The sequence below is a fragment of the Pseudorca crassidens genome, chromosome 11 (assembly GCF_039906515.1).
Source record: "Pseudorca crassidens isolate mPseCra1 chromosome 11, mPseCra1.hap1, whole genome shotgun sequence".
NCBI classification, from domain to species: Eukaryota; Metazoa; Chordata; class Mammalia; order Artiodactyla; family Delphinidae; genus Pseudorca; species Pseudorca crassidens.
In genome coordinates, this window is record NC_090306.1 from 103,585,510 (window position 1) to 103,607,062 (window position 21,553).

Here is a 21,553-nt window from a genome sequence, read left to right on the forward strand (position 1 = left end):
CCTGCCGGGTGACGGCTCCCAGCCCCAGGCCGATGGTCTGGCCTTAACTCCTCCTGTGGGCTCCTTCACGTGTTAATCACCTCACGGTCCTGCTGTACCTTTCAGCTCCTTCAGGGAAGTGTGCTGTGATTCTACGTCACGGACAAGGCCCTGGGAGTGCAGCTGACAGGGGGCAAGAGGAAATATGGAGAGCACAGGTACCAGTAAAAACCGAAAGAGACCTTCCTGGCCCTGGGACCCAGCATCCGGGTCTCCCCTCCTCACTGGAGGAGCCGGGCAGCCCACACTTGAATCCGTGTCTCTACCTACTGGCTGTGTGACCTTGGACAGTGACTTAACCTCTCTGAGCCTCCTTAGGTTGTGGGAGGACGCACCCCTGTGCATGGCCTCCATCGGGAGGCAGGGGTGCCGAGAGTGGGCTTGGCCGTCTCTCCTGCACCCCGTGGAACCCTGCTCAGAGCAGGTCTGTCCTATTTGATTGAAGATTTTGAGGGAAACCCTAAGTGCAGAGTACGTTGTAGGTGCTGAGAAGTCTAGAAAAACTTCGATGAGTTAAATCTCTGCTCTTAAGTCCTTTTTATTTTATTTTATTTATTTATTTATTTATTTTTTGTGGTATGCGGGCCTCTCACTGTTGTGGCCTCTCCCGTTGTGGAGCACAGGCTCCGGACGCGCAGGCTCAGCGGCCATGGCTCACGGGCCCAGCCGCTCCGCGGCATGTGGGATCTTCCCGGACCGGGGCACGAACCCGCGTCCCCTGCACCTTCAGGCGGACTCTCAACCGCTGCGCCACCAGGGAAGCCCTTAAGTCCTTTTTAAATGCTGTTGGGTACAAAGAGAAAGGATGAGTATCAGTGTGGCCATCCTCCTTCTCCTCCCCCCTCCCCCCTGCTCCCCCCTCCGCCCCCTCCCCCCTCCTTTTCCTCCTCCAGCCCCGTGAAATGTGAGAAGCATTCTCAGCTCATGGGCTGTGTAGGAGCAGCCCACGGACCGGGTCTGGCCCCAGGCGGTGTTTGCCAGCATCCGTTCTAGAGTTTGGGGTCTTGATCGATGCCCGCTTCTCCCTGATCATCACTGGGGGCTCATCTCTGGCTTCCCGGCCTTCTCAGTCTCGGGTCAGCCCCTTCCTCATGTGACCTGGGTTCGGGGTCCTCCCGGGGTGGCTCCGTGGGTGGGAGTGGGGACTGAAGCGCGCCTGCGTGTGCCCTCTCTCCCTCCCTCCCAACGTCAGCGGTGCTGGGGCTCAGAGGCTAATTTTTGTGGGTGCAGGTGATGCGTCAGCTTGTTTAGCTGTGGTGGTCTTTCATCGCCTGTGATTTTGGTTGAGACCGTGTGTTTCTGACAGAGTCGATGGCAGACCATCCCAGTGGTCAAGTCAGCTTGGCCCATGTTGGCCCTGGAGGCCCAGGGCCTTTGCAGGCTCACGTCCCTCTGTGGGGCCCTGGCGCAATCCCCTTTATGATTCCTGGGGTGCGTGGTGACTGGCGCTGTGTCCTTGGCCCTGGTTCCTCCCTGCCAGTGGGTTGGAGACACAGAGCTCGGCCTTCTGAGAAGCGCCTGGAATGCCCGCCACCCAACTCCGCATTCCACCAAGCCTTCCTTCTCGTCTCTCTGCAGCTCCGTCTGCCCACAGGTCTCACCCACCAGCAGCCCGCTGAGGCAGCTCCTAGCACCTCCCCTCTGGCTCACGCCATGCCATCCCCAGAGGAGCCCACAGAGAGGCCGGCCCCAGGAAGGCTCAGACTTCTGGGGGGAGAGGCTGGTGACTAGGATGACGCACCTCTCTGGGCACCAGGAAGGGCACCAGGCAACACGCTTAAGAGCATAGACTTGCAGACAGACAGAGGTGAGGTTGAAACTTGGGTGCCCTCTCTCCAGCTGCGGCCCCTGGGGGAGACACTAACTTCCGTAAACCCCCTTTGTAAAATGGAAGTTATTATTGCATCTGTGTCAGGGGTTTGCAAAGCACCTCAGTCAGTCCTTGGAACGTGGGGCTTCTGCCCTCCGTCTCCCCACACCCTGCTCTGCCTGTGTCTATCCCACCACACTCCACCAGTTCACGTGCTACCTAGCCCAGCACACACAGGTATGGACCAGGCTCAAGGTCGGGCCTGACATTGGCTTCTAGAAGGTTCTCCATGCGGAGGACACAGCACCTGCCAGCAAGGAGCTCACAGTCCCAGGGAGCGGGGGGTGGGTGGGTGGAAGATACAATGTTCGTGCTGGTGAAGATACAGATGAAGACACCTGCCTTAGCAGAGCTGACGGCTTTCTAAGAGGGTATGACCTCAGGGGGTGGGGATGCGGGGCTCACGGGGGTGAGGTGAGGGGGAAGAGGGAGGGAGGGAGAGCCAGTAAGATGAGCGTGTGGGTCCTTGCCGAGCCTGGCTGACCGCTTCCACTGGGGAAGCCACAGAACCATGACACCGTCCCTGGGATGGGGGGAACTCACCCCTTGGTTAAGGGTTCCTGACCTGGAGTACTGCGTGGGGTCCCTCCGTGGCATCAACTGAGAAGTCATCCATTCATTCACCCAACATTCAGGGACACCCCCTCTGTACCAGCCCCAGTTCCAGACCCAGAGGCTACAGGAGGGACCACAAGGGGATGATGCCCTTGAGTCCGGGGCTCCCAGACTCCCTGCCTACCCCAGCGACATCCCACCTGCCTGTAGCCCTAGACCCTGTGGGCTGGCCCAGCTGATTTTCGGTCCAAACGAGGTTTCCCTCCAGCTGGGGTGGTCAGGGTTTGGAATGACCGAGCCTTTGTTCATGGTCAGAGCAGCAATGGCTCAGCGCGCGAACTTGAGATTCTGGTAGGTGTCCGCTCCCTCCCTCCCTCCCCACTCCAATCAGAAGTGGCTTCTGTGTGGCTGTCAGCCACGCCTGGCTTGACCTCTTGCCCTGAAGTCTCGCCTTGAGAAGTCTCTGTGGGCCCCGACTTGACCTGGCATCATGGGCAGGACTTAGGCCTGGCCCCAAACCCCCGCCTTCCCCGTTCCATCCTGAAGGGTCCCCAGAGTTGAGCTCCATCCTGGTCGTGTGGCTCCCCCACCCCTCCCCTCCACAGAAAGGGGGTCATTCTGAACAAGCGCTCCCTGCTGGGGAGGGGGGCGCTCATGTGGACCACAGCCCTGGCTTTGCCGTCACCCACATGGGGTCAGCTCTTATCTCTGCCTGTTTGCACCTGAGTGACTTGGCACAAGTGACTGAATTCTTCTGAGTTTGTTTCCTTACTAGTAAAATTTTGGATTGTGATGCCCACCTAGTGGTAGTGAAATAACTCACGCCAGCCTCCCGGGTCAGGGCTGTCCCAGAGCTGGGCTCAAAATATGTTGCCTGTTATCACTTTTATTATTAATGCTAGTGAGGGTGGGGGAGGTATACCCCTTCTCCCTGGCGGGGTCTCCCCTCACTCCCAGAAGCCCCTAGCCGGCTCTGGGTGTACTAACAACCCCGGGGCAGCCTGCTCAGTTAGGCTGTGATGGGGCCTCACGGGAACAGAGAAAAGGGCAGTGAGGAGAAAAGCTTGGATGATAATGTACTTTATTCATTTTTGTCTTGAGTTTTTAAAATAAACATTAAAAAAAATTAGTTATTTATTTTTATTTTGGGCTGTGTTGGGTCTTCGTTGCTGCGCGCAGGCTTTCTCTAGTTGTGGCGAGCGGGGGCTACTCTTCGTTGCGGTGCGTGGGCTTCTCATTGTGGTGGCTTCTCTTGTTGCGGAACGTGGGCTCTAGGAGCGCGGGCTTCAGTAGTTGTGGCACACGGGCTCAGTAGTTATGGCTCACGGGCTGTAGAGCGCAGGCTCAGTAGTTGTGGTGCACAGGCTTAGTTGCTCCGCGGCATGTGGGATCTTCCCGGACCAGGGCTCGAACCCGTGTCCCCTGCATCGGCAGGCAGGTTCTTAACCACTGCGCCACCAGGGAAGCCCCAAAAGAAACATTTTTCTGCTTTGCTCTTGAGGGCTTGGGAAGTGCGTGGAATGAAACCACGTGGGAGAGCGTCTCGGGGGGCTGGGGCCTTGACTCATGCTTGAAACTGGACAGCTTCTAGGTTTCTCTGCTCCTGGACGATTCTGGAGAGGCCGAGAAAACAGCGTGTGCTGTCACTTGGGCTCCCAATCATTCCTGGCGTGTCAGTGACCCGGCCGTCTGGCTTTCAGAGGCACTGGGGACAGATGCTGTCCAGGTGACCCAGGCTGTCTCTACCCAGTCCTCCTCTGCTTAGGGGGCTTCCCTGCTTCCTAACAGCCCAGGGAGAACACAAACACAGTTCAGGGCCCCTCTGTTCCTCCACTCTTTTTACGTGGGTGAAGATGGGCAGCGACCATCTCTAGACAATGGGCTGTCCTGCGCTTTGGTTTTTAACGGCCTCTCCTGCGCTTTGGTTTTTAACGGCCTCAGATGGTTCTTAGCAGCCCTAACTCGGATGGGGTCCCCTCGGGTCTCCCAAGGCCATGCCTGGACTGACTAACGGAGGCGGGGGAGGAATTGCCCTTCTCTCCGCCTCGCCCTGCCCCCGCCTCCCTTCTTTAACCCCATCCTGCGTTCTGTGATCCTGGCATGAGGACTGCGTCTCATTATTGCTGGCCGTGCTGGAAGCCTTGAGTTCCAGAAGCTTCTCCATAGTTCTGGGTGGAATGCAGCCAATTCCGGCCTTTTCTTTTGGAAAAGTAAGGAAATGCTAATTCTGAGTTTCTTATCTATAAAATCGGGATAAGAATACCTCACCCACAGAATGGTTGTGAGGATCAAACTAGGACAGCTGGCCAGGAGCCCGCTTGAGAATCTGGCCCACATTTAACTGGCATTGTCACGTCTGCTGGTGCCCTCACCAGGCTACAGGCATTGACTGTGTTTTTTATGACTTATAGTCAATACGGTGAACTGAATTGACGGAGGATGCCCCTCCTGCTTCAAACATGCCGAAATGATGGATAAAGTACAACAGAAAATTGTAAATGCCTATAAACGCGAAAGCAAGGGAAAACCTCAGATACCAGAGGCAGGTGGGATTGAAGACCAGAGTCGGGGGGTGGGTTTAAGGGCAGTGTCATGAGTAGGGACGGCAGAGAGCTGGGATCGAGTCCCTTCATGAAGTCAGGGTCTGACAAAGGCTGTCACTTCTGTGAATGGGACAACCAAGTGGGTGCCTGCTGTAAGCTGTGGGTTCCTGATTTCGTAATGCCAACCTTGGAGGTATAGAATTCATATTTGTACCAGACAGACCCTGAGGGGAGAAGTCAGGGTTTGGCCTCAGAAAAATGCATCTGGGACTGGTTGAAGCACTTGTCTGCCAAAGACACAAATGCCAAACCACTGTCCCCACCACAAATGCCTCCACCACCTAGGGTGCTCAGGACGCCCACGGACAATAATTCTCATGCAAGATGCACTCCGAGTGAAAAAGTACAGAGACGACACAGCACACGAATGAGTTCACATTCCAGGACTGCAGATGACAGAACAGTCTGAAGAACACTAAAATAAGTATGTTTAAGTGTTTCAACGAGACGAAGGAATGGACCACAGAGACAAAAGTAGGGCATTGCGAAGACACTAAACAGGTAGTTTCAAAAAAAAAAAAAAAAAGAACCAAAGGGGAATTCTGGGAATGGAAAATGTGGTCATTGAAAGGGAACAGAGGCTTTGTAGCCTCTGTTCCCATTTCTAAGGCCATTGTCTTAAGCATAGAGAAGTGTGCTGCTTCCAGTCTTTGGAAATATGATCAGGAAATGAAAGATGTGTCAAAGCTGCCATCTGCCATCTCCATTGTGAATTCACAATCTCCTGAGGGAGACGGGCCTTAGAAAATAAAAGTAACAGAGCGTTTGCTCGTCGCTTCCTCTGTCCAGACACAGAGCTAAGCCTTTTATAGGCACCGGCTAGATCAGTTCCGACCACCTTTCTAAGGCGTCTGCTACTGACTCGGCTGCAGGTGAAGAGGCTGGGACCCAGGGATGCAGGAACTGTGCAGTCCCATTGCTTGGGCTCGGTGGCACTGGGCCGAACCCGGGTCTGTGGGATCATGTCATTGCTGCACGGTCAGCTCTCCACGGGGACACGCAGTGGAGAAACAAAGGCACCTGCCCACACACCCCTCGGCTCTGACCACGGCTGCGCCTCACATCCAAAGCTGGGTCAGTTTGCCAAAAGCCTGCAGATCAATTCCCTCAGTGATTAATTTGGGGACATTCAACTGCTTTATGAAGGTTCTTCGGGGGGCACACAATTTCATTCTCCTAACTCTCTGACCGCAGTCCCTGCCTCTCTCCACTAGCCCTTGTACTTGACCCTGTTGTTCATGGCGTCCCTTCTACCTCCAAGCATCCCCTTTGGGTGGTATAAACGGCTGTCAGTGAAAAACTTGCATTCCTAAGGGCAAATTCTAGGACGCTAATTCAAGTCAGGCAGCAGTTCCTCGTGGTTGCCTGGTGCTCTGGGGACTCACTGATTTCTTTGCCACCAGGACCCGGCGAGATGCCGGTGAGGAGGCATCCGTTACGCAGACTGATCAGGCTTCCGGGAATGGAGCAAGAATGCACCGAGCATGACAATTGATGGAGTTAATTGTAATTAATGATTAAGAAGCCCTTTAAGAATTCAAGATTAATTCAAAAAGACACGTATAAGGGTGAAAAACAGGTTCAACAATCTTTAACTCCTCCACATTTAATACATATTTATCAGAAGTACATTTTTTTTTCCAGACATGCTTTTGGAAGAATACATGAAAAGATGTTCTTAAAATATATCAAAGTACAACCTCCTTACACCGAAGGGAGAAAAAAGGATAGGATTTGTCGACACATATGAGTATGTTATAAGAGAATGCTGAAGTTCACGTCAGCTGGGAATTAGGCCATAGACCGTGAGGAGCATTGCTTTAAGTTTGCCGGTTTGAGGTAAAGTGGTAGGATGCCACCCTAAGCATGCTGGGCATTCTATCTCATAAAGGTAAGAGAAAGTGTGGAGTGTAGAGGAAGGCAGGGTTGTGGGGATCCTCAAATACATTTCCAGTGAGGAGTGTTTGAAAAACCTAGAGTGTGGAAGACAAGAAGGTGGGAGACCTCTGCCCCTGTGGTCATAGCGAATTAAAGACCACTGCAAAATCTTTGCTGGTCACCCCGTTCAGAGGCATGACCTATGCCCCACCCCTTGAATCTGGGCAGGCTCAGGGACACCTGACAGTAGAGCATGGCAGAAGTGACACTGGGTCAGTGTTCAGGCACAGTCTTTAAGAGGCTGGTCACATTCATCTCCTGCCTCTTGAAATACTGGCCTCTGGCACCATTTCCTCTGGTACCAGGCCACCATTTTGTGAGGAATACCAGCTGCTCACCTGGACAGGCATGGAGGCCCCTGGTGGACAGCACTGCAGCCCAGCTCTGGCCTCCAGGCAGCCCAAGCCGCCAGCCATGTGCGTGAGCTGTCTTGGGAGTGGGTCCTCCAGCTTCTATCAAGCTGCCCTGAGTGACCACACCCAACACAGATGAGCCATCACTGCTGGGCCCTGCCCAAAGCATGGATTTGTGTGCAAAGAAAAAGTCTGTCGATAGTTCAAAGCACTAAGCTTTTTGGTGGTTTGTCACACAGCAATAAAATAAGCAGATAAAAATCCATCAGAGCAACAGTGAGGGCTTCCCTGGTGGCGCAGTGGTTGAGAGTCCGCCTGCCGATGCAGGGGACACGGGTTCGTGCCCCGGTCTGGGAGGATCCCGCATGCCTCAGAGCGGCTGGACCCGTGAGCCATGGCCGCTGAGCCTGCGCGTCCGGAGCCTGTGCTCCGCAACGGGAGAGGCCACAGCAGAGAGAGGCCCGCGTACTGCCAAAAAAAAAAAAAAAAAAAAAACAGTGAAATGAGCTATGTGGGAAACTCCTTTCCTGTCCAACCAGATATAAATGTGCTAATATATATATATATATTTAATAAAGTACTTATTAAAAAAAAGTACCTAGTCAGATTTAGCAGCAGCACTGGGAAATCTCCAAGACTTAAACAGTTAGAGAGAACTCATAGTCTAGCAGCGAGGGGTGATGGAGTATTAGACCCAGACAGACATCTTAGGAGCCGGGGTTCAATGCCTACTTTGGGTCTTGTGTGAAGATTAGAGGACCCAGAATTGATAAAGGATCTAGACCTGGGCTTTCTGCAGAAAGCTTAGAACAGGAAGATCTATCTAATTTATGACAGGAAACAGAACATATCTGCCAGCTGGCCTGGAGAAGCAGACGAGGAACAAGCTGCCTTAGGCAGTGATGGTTTCTCCTAAAGAGTGAAAGCCCCAGGCCCAGGTTGCTCAGAGTCCAAATCCACACGGGACTACAGTGAAAAAAACCCTGAAGTGAGACCTTAAAGTCCACTGATCTAGAACAAGTGAGCTCATAAAGCACCTCGGAAATACAGTCCTGTAGAAAAATCTTCCCATTCTTGGGGACCAGCAGAACGATGGCAGAGGAAAACTCTGCTGGAGGCTGAGCTGCTGATGCACAAAGTGCAAGGAGGATCCGCCATGATGGGGGGGCAGTCAGCAGAAGACTTATCGGAGAATTCACGCCTGAGGAGCTAGAAATAATAGAGCATCCTAATAGGGCTTTAATGATTAAACATGGCCAGAGAGACAAAGAGAGAGAGAGAATTCATCAAATGGCATGAGGGCATTATTACAAGCAAAAGGATGTTGTTAAAAATAAAAACAAATTGAAACGAGAGCTTTGGAAAATCCAGCCAAATAATAATAATTTTTAAATCTCTAAAATAGATATTTCATAGGAAAGGCTTTACACCTCCCTAGAGAGAAACAGAGTTCTGGTAGGTACACGTGAGCCCAGAAGACCTGGGATGCGGCTCAGAGAGGGCAATGCGGAAGCACAGGGGCTCCACCGCTGCTGTTACTCATGCATCCTCCACTCCCGCTGTTTCATGGGCTCTCAGTCCCAAGTTTATACGGAATTCCGGGTAATGCTCTGACTTTCCATTTCCTTTGTCCTCGGGCACAGAAGGGTTTTCTTTCTTCTTTTGAGTTTGGCTTTGTTTTATAAGACAGTTTTTGTTGTTAGGATTTATTCTGCGTTTCTATCTCTTTGGAGTAGGGAGAGGGGCATTAGCTCAATTCATCAATGTTTGGCCCTGGGGTCTTAGTAGAAATATCCTGGGGCTGCTCTGTCCAACACAGCAGCCACTAGTGATAAGAGCTTACGTACATTTGAACTTAAATGAATGATCATGAAACAAAATGAAAAATTCGGTTCCTCAGTTCCCCTAGCCAAGCTGTAAATGGTCAGTAGCTACACTTGGCCAGTGCCTGCTGGGCTGGGCTGTGCAGATAGAGGACGTTGCGTCATTGGCTACACTTGGCCAGTGCCTGCTCTGCTGGGCTGTGCAGATAGAGGACGTTGCATCACTGTAGAAATTCTGTTGGTGAGCATCGCTCAGGATGTCCAAGAAAATCCAGAAAGGGAGTCGTGAGGAGGGAAATTTAGATTCAACATGAAAGGAACCTTGTGCAGAGGGACAATGGACCCTGCAGTGTGTGGAATGATGCCCTGCTGGGGGCTGGGGGGAGACTCTTGTTTGGGTGGGAAGTAGCACCAGGTCTGCGAGATTCCTTCAGGAATCACTTGTGAGGGAAGCAGGTCATCTGCAGCCTTGGTAGCTGGGAGTCCTCAGCGAAGGCTGAGGAGGGAGCGGGGGACAGAGCAGCTGTTTGGCCCCTTCTCCCCGCCTCGGGAGGGAGGAAACCTCATCTGAGGGATCTGGGCACTGGGAGCTCAGGGAGCTGTTTCCAGATGTTGCTGGATTACACCAGAACCACACCTCCAGACTGTAGCAACACAGAGTCATTCGTATGCACGCAGATTTGAACATGAACTGTGTTTCAAAATGAAGCAGAAACAGGGAGCGGCTTCTGGCCGCTATGATGAAGAGAAAGGAGCTGAGCAAACTGTTTAAACAGGAGCAGAAATAGTTGACTGGAGAAGTTTGCCATCACAAAACAAAGGAAATGGAGCATCTTCAGAGATGGTACCCCAGCCAGGCATCAGAGAGGAGCTGGATGTGCCTTTCAGCGGCAGGGGTAGCCAAGCAAGGGTTGAGCACAACATGTCCTCAGTGGAAGATGTGGACTTGCAGCTGCAGTTTTCAGGGAAGCTGGGAAAATCAGCCAGCAGGGCAAGCAGGGCGCCAGTCGGTTAGTTTCTCATTTTGAAGCACCAAGTTCCTGGTGAATTCCAGAGTGATGCCCAAGGGTCCCTTCTGTTTAAGGTGGGGTGACAGAGCATTAGCCAGAAAGGAGGGCTGGGGTGAACCTGGCGATGCAGGAGGCACAGGGCACTGTGGGCAGCGCCAGGGGGCTGCCCTCATAGGGCCAGTCTGACCCAAATGGGCCACTCCCTGGCTCATCCCTTGTGCTGAGATTGGGAGTTTCAGAGATGTTCAGAGCCTCACACCTACCCCTCGTGGGGTTCACTGTCTAGTGGAGGAATAAGAAATAAAGAGCATGGTTAAAATCCATCCTGGAACAGGCTACAGTTGGGGTAAGACTTGAATTCTGTGAAGAGAGCAGAAAGCCTTTTCAGAAGAAGTAGCATCTGAGTTGGGGCGGGGGGGGTGCTTTCGTTTCCTGGAGTTGCCATAACAGGGCACTGCAAACCAGGTTCTTACAAATACCGTATGCTAACATATATATATGGAATCTAAAAATAATAATAAAAAAAAAGGTTCTGAAGAGCTTAGGGACAGGACAGGAATAAAGATGCAGATGGAGAAAATGGACTTGAGGACACGGAGAGGGGGAAGGGTAAGCTGGGACGAAGTGAGAGAGTGGCATGGACATATATACACTACCAAATGTAAAACAGCTAGTGGGAAGCAGCTGCATAGCACAGGGAGATCAGCTCGGTGCTTTGTGACCACCTAGAGGAGTGGGAGGGAGACGCAAGAGGGAGGGGATATGGGGATATATGTATGCATATGGCTGACTCACTTTGTTATAAAGCAGAAACTAACACACCATTATAAAGCAATTACACTCCAATAAAGATGTTTTTTAAAAAATGTATTCTTTCGTGGTCCTGAAGATTAGAAGTCAGAAATCAAAGTTTTGGCAGGGCTGCAGTCTCCGAAGCCTGTAGGGCGGCTCCTCCCCTGCCTCTCCCTGCTGCTGGTATTGCCCACATCCCTCGGCTTGCAGGAGCATCCTTGCAGGAGTCTCTTCCTCCATTGTCATGTGGCAGGTTTTCCTGCGTGTCTCCCTCTGTGTCCTAAAAGGACGCCAGTCATACTGGATTAAGAGCCCACCCTACTCCAGTCTGACCTCATCTTAACTAATTACTTCTGCAATGGCCCTATTTCCAAATAAGGTCACATCCTGAGGCGCTGGGGGCTAGGACTTCAACAGATCTTTTGGGGGAATGTAAATGAACCCAGGACAGAAAGATAAGAGGAACTTCAGCAACTGTAGCAATTTAACCAAGTCAGAAACCTGGGAGTTACCCTACACTTGGTGCAGCTGGGTCATTTGGGAGGTCTTGCCCTCCCTCCCTTTCTTGTCTGGACTCTGCCAGCAGTCTTCTAATTGGTCTGCAAGCATGCCTCACCCCTTCCCTGCCCCAGCCAGAAGGACCTGTCTAGATATCACATTTGACCTACCCAGAATTCTTATGGAGACCCTTCTCTGTTGCAGGATAACATCCAAATGCCTTTCAGTGACACATGGGGCCTCTGCACTGCCTGTTTCCAGCCTCTCCACCCAGCATCACAGTTTTGCAAAAATAGCAGAGGTTTATGGACTTGTTACCACTCCCCAGGCATCGTGCAGAACATGCATGATCTCATTTATTCCCGCAACAAACTTGGTAGGTAGATGGTCATGCCCACTTGCAGAAGGGGATGGAGACACGGCGAGTTTAATGTGAGTTTAATTAAATTTGAAATAATGTTTGTTGGAAGAAAATATGGCTCTTGCAGGTTACATTGCTAGTAATTCAAAGAGCCCAGATGCAAAACCCGGGCAGTCACGTTTAATGCAAAGGCTCTTCACGCCTGTTTTTCTGTGATGGACGGCCCCCATCCCCAGCCTGCCAGTCCCGGATCTTCTCTTAACTTGTCTAAATACTGACTATTTGTACCTCCTGCAATGGGGGCAATGTGCTCTCAAGCTTCCCCACATCTTGTTCCTGATTTGGACACTTCTGGAACTCCCTGCCTGTGCTTGTCCCCCGGCTCAGGCTTAGGGTCTCCCTTAGGAAATGCCGTCACTTTCTCTCATTCAACGGAAGACCGAGAAACCCGCCCCCTGCCCCTCCCCTCCCCCCTCCCCTCTATACACTCTCCCCTTCCCCTCCCTTCCTTCCCTCTCCTCCCTCTCACCCTTTTCCTTCGGGCTTATTTTCTCCATTTATCCTTTCTGACCTCAGGTGCAGGGTTGGGTTAATCACACTTTCTAGTTCCTGACATGAAATACAAGGACCCTCTTTTCTTAAAAAAAAATAAAAAGAAGATTTAATACTTTTACTAGGTATTTAAATATATACTCATTCATGAGACATTGTTTAAAATTTTGCAAGATATTGGATTAATCTTCTTCTTTTTGTAAATGTTTCTCTACTAAATAGACTCATTAAAAAATGTTTTGACCCAGGAGATACATACATATATATATATATATATATTTTTTTTTTTTTTTCCTGCTTGCTATTTGTAGTAGTTGGAAGTTCTGCAAAAACATAATTCTGTCTATTTTTTCATTTTACCATGATAGCCATTTAAATAATAGAGTCTTTGTTCTGGAAGAAACTTGGGTATCATTTTAGAATTAGTTTCTATTAAATAATAGATATATACAAGAGACACATGGTACACATGAGGAATGTGTAAAGAATAAAGGTTAAAGGGAGCCCCTCTGTATGTACTGCCCAAGTTCTGAAGTCCCATTGGTCATGTTTGCCCCTGTTTCCTCTCTCCATCTAGCAGGTATAACCATTATCTTGAATTAGGTGCTAATCATTCTACTGTTAGTTCTTTACTATATAAATAATATAGTGTTTAGTTCAGCATGCTTTTGAACTGTATAAAATGGAACTGTGCTGTATGAATTCCTAAGCAGTTTGCAATTTTTTTCACTCCACATTGTAGGAGAAAATGGTTGAGGCTGCAACCCTGCCAGAAATGTGGTACCAGGGCAGGGAAGAATTCAGGGAGCAGCACCCTGCGCTCTCTTCCTTTTCCCTGGCCTCCTGTGGGTGCCACCCCTATTGGCTGAGCCCAGTTGGAGTCCCGAGGGCAGGGAGTCTGGGGGATGTACCCCCAGCAGCACAGAGTAGGGCAGAGACGGCTAGAGAGGGTTCTTGGGAGTGGAAAGGAGGGAAGAATAACCAGCACGCACATCTGCAACGTGACTAGACACCAATGACCGTTCAGAGTGATTGTACCGACTTCAGATTTACTGCTGCTCCACAGCCCTGCCGACCTCTCGGTCTGCACAGAGGGGCGGGGACATTTACCATTCCTTCCGTGATTACCAGAGAGATGGGCGTCCTGTCACGTTCATGGGACATCTGCGTTCCCCTGTCAGAAAAGTGCCCAGTCAAGTCTGTTGCCCACGTTCTATCAGTTTTTGCCTTTTTCCATACTGATTGACTGATTCATCCAAAATTCTTTACTGAGCACCTTTGAAGTGACAAATCCTGTTCTAGGTCTTGAAAATGTAAGAGTGAACAAAAGTGGCAATGACCATGGCCCTTTTGGAGCTTAAATTCTACTGGAGAGTGTGTGCGTGCGTGCGCGTGCGCACACAAGAGGATGAGTCAGTTCGTTAGGAAATGAAGTGTTCTAGGTATATCAGAAGTGTTATATATGTGTGTGCCTCCCGATTATTTTGGAAATGTTATTGAGGAAAATAAGGGAGGGAGAGGCATAGGAAGTGTTGGTGGCACTCTGTAACGTTGCTGCCCAGGAAGCCCTGTTGGGAAGGTAAAATGTTTAGAGCAGCTGCTCCTAACTCCTGCTCTCCACGTCTTCCCTCTGCCAGGGCCACTTCTCCCCAGCCCAATCCTGCTCAGATGTAACCTTCTCCCTCTCTTTATAACTTTCCTCTCTCATTCTTTTCTGGCTGGAGTTTTGTCATTTAGTTATTAGTATTTTCAAGCTTTGCTGATCTTGTCTATTGTTTTTTACTTTCTCTTCATTAATTTAATACTTTTTTCATAAATTTATTTTCTTCCTTCTATTTTCTTTGGTCTATTCTGTTGTCTTTTTTCTGACTTCTTCTGTTGGATGTTTGTCTCATTAATTTCCAACCTTTCTTTTCTAACGTAAGTAGTGAAGGCTATAGATTTCCTTTTATATTCCTAACTTAGCTGCATTTTACCAGTTTTGAAATTTCATTATTTTTAAAATTCTAATTTCCATCATAATGTTTTTGTTTTATCCATAATTAATTCAAAAGTGTGCTTTCAGTAGATATTTTCAAGTGTTTGTGGTATTTCTAATATTTTTGCTATTTCTAATTTAATTAAATTTTCGTCTGGAAAATTGGTTTTTATATTTTTAAACCTTGAGATGTAAGACTGCTTTATGGTCTATTTCATTCTAATTTTTATAAATGTTCCATGTGTGCTTAGAAATAACATTTATTCTGCAGTTGTTTTTATTTATACATTTGATCAAGTTTATTAATTATGCTACCCAAATATTTAGTATATTTACTGATTTTTACCTGTTCCATCTATTAGTAGCTGCAAAAGAGAATAGAATTTCCTTCTATGATTGAATATAGTTCTGTCAATTTTAGTTTCACATATTTTAAAGCTATGTCATTACATATGTTATTAGCTATTTTATTTTGAAGCTATGTTCTTATTTGGAATTTTTATATATCTTGGTAAATTGACTTTTTATCATTTTATAGTGACTTTCTTTCTCTATGCATTCACCTTAAATACACTGTTTGACTACTGTATATGTTTAAATATAAATAAATATATGTATGAATAAATATGTAAGTATATAAACATATTAACATATATCCTATATTCCAGTTTTCTTTTGATTAATATTTGGCTGATATATATTTTTTCCATCCCTCTCTTCCATCCTTCCTGCATTCTGAAGTTTTGCAACATTTTTTGTGAACAGCATGTAGCAAATAGATCCATAATCTTTTTAAAATTCAGTTTAACCATCTTTATCTTTTAACTGATGAATCTGAGCGATTTACATTTATTGTAATTGGTCATAAATCTTGATTCATTTCTATCATCTTTGTCTATTTCTCCTCCTTTTTCTGTTTCCCTTCTTATTGTTTCCTTCTATATATTGATGGAGTTTGTTTTATTCATTCCACTTTTCCCCAATGCTATTTTGGAGGTTTTTGCACTTTACTTATTTATTTTATTTCAGTTGTTCACCTAGAAACCTTTACCTTTATACCTAACAAAGTGAAAAATAAGCAATATATTTGCCCTCTTCCCCAGCAACACAAGGGTCTCAGAATACTTTAACTACCAGAATTGTTCCCTTCTCTACTTAGGTGTTATTTTGTGCATTTTAACAATTTGTAAATTTTATATATTTTTAAGCACCCCACCCCCCAACTGGGTCCTACTGATGCTGTTAGTGGTGCTTTTGTTTTTGTTTAGACTTTGTACAGTTTAGGTTTGTGTAGATTTATTTTCATATTTATTAGTCTCTTTACCCACTGTTCCCTCTGGGTTTTCCCAATTTCTTCTGGACATGGTTTTACATGACACTGATGGTTTTACATAAAGGTAATTGGTGGTAAATTATCTTTAAGTTATTTTACATCTGAAAATGTCTTATTTTGCCTTCACTGTTAAATTATAGTTTTTCTGAGCATTCAAATCTTTTATTTTCTCTGAAATGCACTGAAGATATGATTGCACTTTTTTTGGCATCCTCTGTTGCTGTTGGGAAATCAACCCTTAGTCTCATTGTTGGTGCTTTGTAGGTAGTATTTGTTTTCTTTCTTACTTCTTTAAATATTTTTTCTTTGATATTCTCCTTGCTTGTTTTGTAATTTACTATGATGTATCTGAGTGTGGATTTCTTTTTTAAAACTCTATAATTGTTGTGTTTTGCTAGATTGCCTGAATCTGAGGATTGGTGCCTTTCTTCTGTTCCTGAAAATTCTTACCCAACATGTAATATGTATTACCTCTGCCCCATCCTCTGTATTAACACCTTTTAGAATTCTGATCCTGTACCCTCTCCACTCTGTCTCCCTCTTAACCAGTCTTTTGCATCTGTCACATCAGTTTGTGTTTGTGCTACATCCTACCTTCCAGTTCAATAATTGTTTCATCAGCTGTGTATAATCTGCTATAACCTGTCCATTGAGTTTTTTATTCCAATTATTATATCTTTTTTAAATTTCTAGAACTTTTACTTATTTTTCAAATCTGCCCCATTCTATCTTATAGTCTTTTGTACTTTATGCATTTTTAAAATGTTATTTCTTGAAGCATATTTCACATACTGTTTTATTCCAGCTTATACAAATGCAACAGCTGAAGTTTTTGTGGTGTGATTCTGCTCCCTGCTAGCAGAATCTCTTTCTGATAGCTCTCATGCATGCAACTTTCCTCTTTGTTTATTTTGTGATTTTTGACCAACGCTCATTTTTCTCATAACTTTACATGTGAGAATTATGTGAGGCCTATGTTGAAGGTGCATTCTGCTGAAGAGAATTTGTATTTGATTCTGTTATAGGGACTTCGGGTTGCTACCAGCTCGGGATAGGACAACTTTAAAATAATTTCTCACTTGAAGTTTTTTTTCTTTTTAACACAGTTGGTATGAGTTGAGGCTGCAAAACCATGTGGGGCTGCAAAGTATCAGGGGAGATTTTAATTTTCCATCCACTCAGCACCAAATTTGAGCCAATTTATTGTCTTTTCCCAAGGTCTTTCCAGGTCACCGTTACATGGAGGGGCAGCACTTGGAGGTCCAGCTTCGCGTGGGGTTCTCTCATGAGACGCCTCCAAGGGCTGGCATAGCCTTGTCCCCAGAGCCCCAGCACTGTGCGGTCATCAGATCAGACGGTCACAACCTTCAGGGCTTAGCAGACGTCACTGGGCTCACAGCTGGCTCCAGGGTTCTGGTCCTTCTCTGCAATCCCACTTTCAATGTCGTTTGTTTTCTGAGGATTTCTTCTTTCTTGCCCACTCAGCAAGATATTTCAAGAGATTTTTAGAACAGTATTTTACTGGGTGTGTTCAGTTGTCATCAGAAGGGTTATTCACTTTATACATTTTATCATTGTGTCTTCTTTCTTTTGTCTTATTACTATGCTCCCCCTCTTTTCTCTGTCTCCCTTTCCATTCTGCCTCTAAGCCTCATAAGCGCAAAGTATAATAGACTTGGTGTATGTCTTTGCATGTGGCAAAACCTCTGCAAATTAATGTTGTTTTATATAAATATTGCTTTAACTTTCCTGAAGTGGGTATGTGCTATAGACGCCATTGTCTTTCTTCGTCCCCACGGCCCTCCACTAGACTCTGTGTGTTAAGACCTGTCCATGCGGGATGCCCTTCCAGTTCGCTTCTTGTTCCGTGTGCGGTTTCATCAGGAGCTGCCACCTCCTGCTGTGCATCCATCCCTGCAGATGGGCATTTGGGGAAGAGTGAAAGGGTCAAATTAGCATCTTAAACCTGTTCTTTTTCGGAGGATGGGAATTGGTTTTGGCGGGATAGGGCTTGGGAATAGGGATACCGGACTCAGGTTCATTCAATTTCTTTTAAACGGCTGGTTGAGTTTCTGGAACAGTTGAAAGAGCGAGCAGCTCAGAGGGAGGCTTCGTCTTGCATGTAAATGTCCGTGGGCCTCACTGGCATCTCTCCTGTGGCACCAGGCACTCTCTGCTTCAGGATGGAGTAGGAGCGCCCGTCCTAGGAACTCTCCAGCGTGGAATAAGGCACTGCTCCTCCGTCCTTATCCACCTGCCTTCACTGACTTACTTGGGACCCGAAGACAGTCTCAGTGGGAACAGAAGTCACTCACGTCTACACGGGCACAGAGAGCTAGGTCTGCTGGGTGGCTGGATACACTTGGGACCCACTTGGGACCCACTGGGTGGCTGGGGGTGTGCAGGGTCAGGAGTCGGATCATGAGGAGGGGGGACGGAAGCTGCCTTAGTCAGCTTTTGCTAAGTTGTGCCGTGGTAACACACAACCCTCAAGCCTAGTAGCTCACCCCAAAAAGATTTGTTTCATGTTATATGTTGTGTGTGGATTGTCTGCGGCTCTGCTTCATGTATCTTCTTTCTTCTGGGAACCAGGTAGAAGGATTAGCTATTAATTTGGATCTCCCATTCTTAAAGCAGGGGGAAAGAGCAGCAGAGCTGATGGAAACACGAGACACCCTTAAAGCCCCTGCTCAAGTTTAATTGGCTGAAGAAAGTGACCTGGCCCACAGGATGGGGAGGGGGTGAAATGTGCCCCTGCTCCATCCAGGGAGACACCACAGGCCACGTGGTGACGGGGAGGACAGTGACACTACTTGGAAAGTGGGACTTGGTCTACAACAGAAACCCAAGGATGGATTCCCCAGGGGGCAAGGAGCGGGGTCAGTAAGCAGCGAGAAGGTCTGTGAGAGTGGTCGGGGTACAGTGTGTGGCCAGGATGCAAACTGGTTCTGACCCCACATTCCCAAGAGGCTACAGCAAAGGCAGGAAGAGCCATTTCAAGGAGCCCATAGCACTTTGGAGCCCAGGAACTGTTGCTGTGGGATCCTCCCAATGGACTGTAACCCAGACTACAGACTTTCTTCCCATGGACAAGAGCTTTGTCTCACGGGGATAGTCTGGAAAGGGCAGCTGGAGGAGGTGGTGGGGGCATGGAGTGCCAGGCCAGCCCGGAGGGGCAGCTCATCTGATTCATCGGTCAATCAGGTTTTCCAGAGAAACAGAACCAATGAAGAGAGGGAGAGGGAGAGAAAGAGAGGGGGGGGGGGAAAGAGAGAGAGAGAGAGAGAGAGACAGAGAGAGACAGAGAGAGAGACAGAGACAGAGAGAGAGACAGAGAGAGAGAGAGAGAGAGAGAGAGAAAGGGAGGGAGAGGGAGAGGGAGAGAAAGAGAGAGAGAGGGAGGGAGGGGGGAGAGAGAGAGAGAGAGAGAGAGGGAGAGAGAGATTATTACTCAGGAATTGGCTTATGTGGTTATGGAGGCTGGTGAATACAAAATCTGCAGGGTGAGCCAGCAGGCTGGAGACCCAGGGAAAAGCCAGTGTTGTAGTTCATGTCCAAAGGCTGTCTGCTGGCAGAATTCCCTCTTAGTTGGAGGAGGTCAGCCTTTGTTCTATTCAGGTCTTCACCTGATTGGATGAGGCCCACCCGCATTATGGAGGGTAATCTGCTTTACTCAAATTTAAATTTAAATATTAATCTCATTCAAAAAAACCCACCACAGCCACACCCAGAATAGTGTTGGACCAAATATCTGGTTCAGCCAATCTGACGTACACAATTAACCACCAAATTCAAGGAGCCAAGAGAGGTTGGCCAGGAATGGGTGATGCTTTCCATGAGCAGGTGATGCTTGGATCCAACATGCTGATCAGACTTCATCCTTTCCAGGAGAGAATGACATGGGGGTATGTCCCCTATCTCATGGACCCTTGTGTTCTTGGTCTGTCTCCTCTGTACACCAAGGGCCCCCAGAGGGCAGAGCCCACTCCTCCAGAGGACCCTGCAGGAGCTTGCTCCGGGTCTGAAACAGTACATTTTGTTAAATGTACGTGCAGCTTTTCTGAGAATAGACTATCTGACCTCCCGGCTGCTAGGTGAGCCCTCTCCGGCTCTCTCTGCCCCGGTTACTGGTTCACTGTACACACACAGGCTGAGCACAGTTAGTGCAAGGGCTCAGCCAGGCCCCGAGGGACGTGTGTGTTCAGAACAGCACAGGTGCTGGAGAGGGGCAGGCCCAGGCCTCCCTGTTGGGAGCTGTTCAGGCCTTCGCCTGCCCCTGGACACCCTGGCTTCTCCCTTCTCTGTGCACTGACATCTTTGTCATACAGGAGCCCTGGTCCTGGGGGTAGAGGATGCTCTGGGGGAAGGAACCATTTCTCCCTCTTTTATCCATGTGTGTCCATCCCCTCCTGGGGGAGAGGAGTGGGAGGGATTCCTGGATTCCTGAGTGGGACTCACAGGACTCTCCTTGGTGCTCAGAGCCGCTCCAGGACTGTCCCCCATTTGTAAAGTGCTCCAGCCAGGCAGCCCAGGCTCTGCACCGTCAGCCACACCAGTCCAGTCTGCTCTCGGGCCATCCCCGCCATCTACTGGTCTAGGTCCCTGACGCGCTATGCTTTCCTGCTTCTCCCAATCTTGTTCAGACTCTTGCCTCAGTCTGGAATTCTCTTCTTTTCTTTACCCAGCAAAATCTTATTCATTTTTTGAGCAACAATACAGTCTCCTCCAGGAAGCCTTTTGTGAATGCCCAGGATGGACAGAGTGTTTTCCTCTGAGTCCCAGCGACACCCTGTCCTTCCTCGATAGCACCTGAATGTGCTGTATTTTCTGCCTACCTGTGTCCTCACCTGTGGCTTCCAGAGGGAGGCAGCTGTGCCTGGTCCTAGGTTTCGACCCCAGGGCCTGACGTGCCGCAGGTGCTCCATTGCTGATGGAGAGAAGGGACAGCCCCACACAGAAGGGCAGGAGTCCTGTTCTCTCCCTCCGAGGAGCCGCTTCCACGGCTGTAAAGTGTGCTGGAGCCTGAGAAGCATGGTGAGTGCACGGTGTTGCCAGGCAAGTTGTTCAATGCCAGGGCTGCCGGGCCCCGGGAAGATGTTTATTTGTCTTGTAACCGCAGAAATGGAATCCTGTTTCCTCACTTTCACTTATGAGTAAGATGTCTTCTTAGGTTGTTCAAAAAAGCAAGTTTTAGACCATTAAGTTGTTTCTGTTTTACCTTTTATTGGAGTTTCAATAACAAGGTGAGCGTGGAGCACAGTGCAGGGTGATTAAGAAGTAGTAAAAGGCATTAGAGTGCTCACAGAGCAGGCAGGGGGACTGAGAGCCGGTGCGGAGAGAAGGATTGCTGACATCGATTCCAGGCACGGCGTTTGTCTAACCTTTCCTCTTAATGGAGGAACCTGTGAAAACAAGGGCATCAAGGTATGGAAACCACACGCTGGCTGCAGTGATTCTCCAGGGTGAGGGCTGTGGGCAGGGTGGTACCCAGCAGTGGATGCCCGATTTCTTCTGGACGGTGCTGCCCTACCTGGAGGCATGTCCTCCTGTAGCCGGTCGGGAAACGAGCACCGGTTGGGTGTCAGGAATCTGGGATGCTAATCCCACCGTTCCAACTGCTGGCTGGGTGAGTTGAGGCAAATCCCTCCATATCTCAGAGCGATGGGGATAATACCTGTCTCAGGTGTGTTAAGACAGGTTAATGGGATAATCAATGTAAAGTTGCCTTGACAGTAAAAAATTTATACAAATGTCAACTATTACTTAAAATATCATTTTACCCCTCTCTTCATCAATACTAATGCTTATTGAGTAGGCTTAAGAAGAGGGAATCTGGATGGATAAACAA